The following is a 6045-nucleotide window of genomic DNA, read 5'->3' on the forward strand; positions in this document are numbered from 1 at the left end:
CTAGACCAGAAGACAAAAATGTGATTGGCACAATATGGGGATTCAGAAACAAGCTAGATGAGAATGGTGAAGTGACAAGAAACAAAGCAAGACTAGTTTGCAAAGTGTATGCACAAGAAGAAGGAATTGTTTATGGTGAAACATTTGCCCCTGTTGCAAGAATGGAAAAGTGAGAATTTTGCTTGCTTATGCTAAATATAAAGGTTTCAAATTTTATCATATGTATGTTAAGTCTACATTTCTGAATGGAATATTAGAAGAAGAAGTCTAAATAGAATAGCCAAAAGGTTTCATTGATAAGAAAAACAAGAACATGGTATGTAGACTACACAAAGCCCTATTCAGATAGAAACAAGCACCAAGAGCATGGTATGAGAGACTTTGTACTTATCTTGTTCAGATTGGATTTGAAAGGATAGATGATAACATCAATTTGTACATTAAGAAAAACAAAGATAAAGGTATACTGTTATCTGAAATATTTGTTGATGACATAATATTTGGAGGATAAGATGATTTGTGTAAATATTTTGGAAATCAGATGAAGCAAGAGTTTGAAATGTCAATGTTTGCGGAGATCAAATTATTTGTGGGATTACAAGTCTATTAAATGAAATATGGTATATACATCACTCAGTCAAAATATGTCAAGGAGATATTGAAGACATTTGGAATTGAGGATTCAAAACCAATAAGTACACCTATGGTAACAACACTGAGGCTATCAAAGAATGATGATTCAATTGAGGTCAATCAAACATTATACAAATCCATGATTAGAAAATTGAAATATGTAGTACACAGTAGACCTGATATTGCATTAGCTATGGGGATAGTTGCTAGATTCTCTGCTAACCCTAGAGACAATCATTTGATAGCCATGAAAAGATTAATGAGATACTTGAAAGGAATAGAAGAGTATGGTTTGTACTATAAGAAGAATGAAAATTTTGAACTAAAAGCCTACACTGGTGTTGATTGGGCTAGAAATAGTGATGATAAAAAGAGCACCAGTGGAGGAGCATTCTTCTTAGGCAAAAGACTTGTTACATGGACAAGCAAGAAGCAGAGTTGTACTTCCCAGTCTACTACTGAAGCAGAGTATGTTGCTGTTGCTATTAATTGTACAAACATTGTATGGATCAAACAATTACTTAAGGGAATAAAGGAAGAAACTACTAAACCAGTGACACTTTATTGTGATAATACAAGTGCAATAAATATATCAAAGAATCATGTAATGCATACAAAGAAAAAGCACATTTCAATAAAGTATCATTATGTAAGGGAATTGGTTCAAGACAAAGATGTGAAGATGGAATATATCAACACAAAGGAGCAAATTGCTGATATCTTCACCAAAGCATTACCTAAGGATGCTTATGAGTATCTGAGAGGTAAACTAGGGGTGATACCCCTATCAAAGGCTATGTAAAAGACAAGGGGAGTACCCTGCATCAAACAAGCTAACATTCATCTCATACCTATTGATGCAGTGGATCTTACTTTAGGAAATTTCCTAAAGTAATCATAGAACTAGAATTTCAAATCAGTCACAAGCAAGGTGATAGAGGGAGAAAATTGAAGAAACTGCAAAAGCCTATGTCAAGTGTTGAGTATATGTCTTTGGTATTGTTGTAAAAGAGGGAGATATTCATTAAACTAATCAAGTGTAAGAAAGTACATCATTAGATGGTCAGTTTGGTGAGAAAGAATTAGGGAGAAAGAAGAAAGCACTCAAAGGAAGGATCAGAACAAAAAGAGAGAGATATTATGATATTCTGTTGATCCATGAAAGAAGAGAAACCGATAAAGAAGGAACTAAGAGGGAGTTGCTAATAGAGGGAGAAGTTTTATTTACAAACTTTCTTTTTGGTATTACCTTACTATTTTGGCCTAGTTAGTTTGATGGAACAAGATGTTTATTATTTGTTTGACTGGTTCATCAGTTTGGTTTGCCATCAATGCCAAAGAGGGAGATTGTTGATATATGATTGAAAAGATCATTTGAGTAGAAAGATTGTTGAAGAAGTGTTTCAATAATTGTTTTGTCACTAATGTCAAACTTGCTACATGCTGGTAAGACAATTGCTTATATGTTTCAAACACTATCACTTAGTTGATTGATCAGGAGGATTTGATCAACAACATGTAACAAAAGTAACTAGATGAAAGTTTGAGTTATGATTATGTATTGAAGTGCAAAATCAATTAAGACAGTGATAACATAATGTATTGATGATCTACTTTAGGTTACAAAATGATTGGCTAAACTTAGAAAGATAAAAATAATAAGGTTGAACAAAGTTCATTTTCTAAGTTTGACCAAGTTGATAGAAGGTGCCAAACAAAGTTAGTGCAAGCCAAGAAAAAAGTCAATTGTAGTCGAGTGAAAGAAAATTCTAGTGTATGCCAAGTAAGTTAGTAGATGTCGAGAAAATTAGTAGATGTTGAGTGATTTTTAGTTGATGTTGAGCACTAGTAAAATCTAGTTGATGCCAAGTGATTTTACAGTAGATGTCGAGTAACACAGTATGTGTCAAGCATCAGTAAATTGATAATGTCAAGCTGCTACATTATGAAAAAGATCAAAGATTCACTAATTAAAAGCCAACAAGTTTGTTTTCTTGGAACTTGTGAATTGGGAGGAAGATAAGATTGATGAGCTAGAGGCACATAATCTTATGTAAACCATTTTCGAGGTGAATTCAAATGGATTCTAGTAGAAGTTTCTAGAGAAGACAAGATATCGAGTAGATACATTCAATCCTACCTAATCCATTTAAAACCTAATTTTGGTAATGGATAATGAGCGAGAAAAGTGTTCTAATTTTCTATATGTAGGGATGTCTAGTCATGAAGCAAAGAGGTTAGAGAGTTTTGATGTGAAAATTTGAGAAGGAGAAGGAAAGGGGTCTGCTTCATCAAGTGACCCAAGGGAAGAAGTCTGCAGTAGTGAACTAAGCAAGAAGGCTTAAAGAGGATGAATGCTTGAAGAGTGAACAAGCTATCAGATATGTAAAGAGCGGAAGCCAAGCAGAGTTGAGGATTGAATAGCGATATGTAATCTGCAAGTAAGGTTGTAAGTTGTATCAGATCAAAGCTCTACTATTACTTTCTAACAATTGTATCAGCATAGGGAAAATCCTTTGGAGTAAGTTTGACTTAAAAGTCATTGGAAAATCCTTTAATAGGGTGGCATTCCAAGTGAATGGCCTAAAGTCCTCTAACAAGGCTCACTTTTAATAGGGCGATTGAAATCCCTTAACTGGGCCACATTTACCAACATGTGTTGTAACCTTTAACAAGGTTGGCCTTTAACAAGGCATCACTTCAGAAGAGTGAAAAAGGAGTAGCATTTTACAAGTGGTTTTTCCCAAATTGGGTTTTCATTTTAAATCATTGTGTCAAATGTGTTGATGGACATGTTGTGTTTTATGTTTTACATTTCTGCATGTTAATTTTACAGTAACATATTAGTTTTGGTCAACACACAATGAATGCATGCATGGTTGAGAAAGTTTTATGGGTTCACTAAATTGTGAAAAGTTTCAACCCCCACCCAACCCCCCCCCCCCCCCCCCCCCCCTCTCTCATTTATTCTAAAAGATTTTCCAACAATATTTACTTACATTCTAGTGTTTTGGCAATGCTAATGCATTTGGTTTGATTGTTTGATTGTAGATTGTTTGACAAGTAGCCAAAATTAAATATTGCTTTAAATTATCAAAGAGTGGTGTATAGCCACATTTCGATTGTAGATTTCTTCTTCATTAATTAGATAGTGGCAAGGTGTGGAAGGAATAATGTCAGTCAATAAAAAGTGGTATTTTGTTTTTGATTGCAGATTGCTTCATTAATTAGATAGTGGTGGGTTGTGGACTTTACTTTTATGGTTATAAGGGAGTAACAACTTAATTACTTTCACAAAGCTTTGCAATTATTATTTTGATATGTAACAATGAATATTTAACATGACATTCAAGTTGACTAATTCATATTGAAATGGTATGTTAAGTTTTTCTTGTAGCTGTGTTGATGCTATGAAGTATTTTGAATTTAAGTTGAAGTTTTGTTAATTAATATTATAAGAAGCATAGAAATACTTTTTGGATAGTTTCCCTATAATAGTGTACAATAGCTATTTTTCTTGACATTAAACATTTTGTTCTTCTAGCCTGGTTTTTATACGTAATTTGTCCAAGCTAATTATGTATGGATCAATGGAACTCTAGGTATTTTTGTTCATTGCTTGTAGTTTTTATGATGGTGACTACACATCATGCATTGCTCATAGTCTTATAGATGCTTTTTATGAAAATAATATTTCTCGTTGCAGATTTTTGAATACTTAATGGGTTCAAGTATTACTTTGGAAACACTTAGGAGGAATGGTGTTATGCAAATTTCACATGCTAATAAGGTTGACTGAACTCAAGCTAAATCAACTATATTAGTTGAATTTGTATAGTTTAATTTTTAGTTTGACATACTTGACACTTACATATATTTTCTCCACCCTGCAATTTCATTTTACATATAGAAAGAATGGAATGATTGTTAATTGTAAGTACCAAGATTTACAGAAGAATTTATGTTAGGTTAATTATGAGCTTTTAATGCACTTTTAATTATGAACAAAGTAGATTATGTATGTCAGTACTAAGAAACCTATTGATTGCAATTCAACTTTTTGATATTTATTACTTCTCTATAGAAAGCTTATTATTAAGCCATCGAATGGCCACAATAGAGTTCTTAAGTAGGAACTTGCATTTTATTTTCTATGTGTAGGAAAAGCATGGTTAAAAGATTCCTTAAGGGATAGATGATATAAAGAGAGCTTAAGACATCATAATTGTACTAATATAGTTTTAATTTGATTCTTTGAAATTCATGTTGATGATCTTTTTGGTAAATAAGCTTGATGATGTGTAGGTTGAAGGGGAAATAGATAAACTTTCCATGGAAGAAGTTGGGTATAAAAATTGCATTAGTGTACCTAATGGTGCTCCATCCAAAGTTTCATTAAATGATTTACCACCTCCACGATAAGTTTTTCCTACCATGTAATCCCCTTGATTACTAAATCTTGATAACATCATCTAATAATAGATCACCATAGGAAGTGTTTTCATAATTAGTTTTGGCTAAGATTGTTAAGATAATGACTTTTTCTTGAATAAATTTAATTACAACTAGGTGTTATATACAATTTACTTGGTACTAAATTTTACGTTTTTAACTAATCAGTGTTTATAGTTATTTATACTCATCCCTCAACACGGGCTTTAATGTTGTCCTTCCATATTATAGTCATTATCTTATTAGATCATTTGGAAGGAATTTTCAAGGAAACAAATAAGGATAAAAAATTTGGGATATGTAGGACCATGATTGGCCTGCAACCTATAAAAAATGTCATTACATTTCTTTTGATTAGGATTTGAATAGCTTTTGACATTGTTTTCTTGTTCATTGGACTGAGTTCTTCCTTTTGAAGTTGCCCTTAGACTAATTTCATGTAAACATATCCTTTTAATCTTCTACTACCATTGTTATGCATTACCTCAAAAATTTGTTAGCAACCATGGGATTATCTCTTTATTCTTCACTTATCCACTATTATTGTTGCACACATAGATACTAATTAAGTTTGTCATGCTTTATGACTTTCATTGTCGGTATGCTCTAGGTGCTTCATGGCTTCTTTTGATTAGGTTTAGTATTAATAGATTAAGATGCAAATGCTTATGATATTAAATATTTTATTCAATAGGTCATTTCACAATTTTTTCTCCATTGCTAATGCTTAAGATGTGCTAAGAAGATCTATTGATACTTAAATAGCTTTTGGAATTCTTCTTGTTCATTGGAATAGGTAATATTTTTTCTGAGTTCCCTTCCTACTTAAGATGTGCTAAGAAGCTCCATTGATATAGAAAATCAAGATAAAATTAAAATACCAACCCTATTCGCATAACTGTAATGAGGAATGATCAATTTATTTCTATCTCGGGACTTCTACACTTATTGGGATCTAAA

This window comes from Cupressus sempervirens, chromosome 1 (genome assembly GCF_028749045.1).
Source record: "Cupressus sempervirens isolate cs-2001-9-10 chromosome 1, ASM2874904v1, whole genome shotgun sequence".
Lineage (NCBI taxonomy): Eukaryota > Viridiplantae > Streptophyta > Pinopsida > Cupressales > Cupressaceae > Cupressus > Cupressus sempervirens.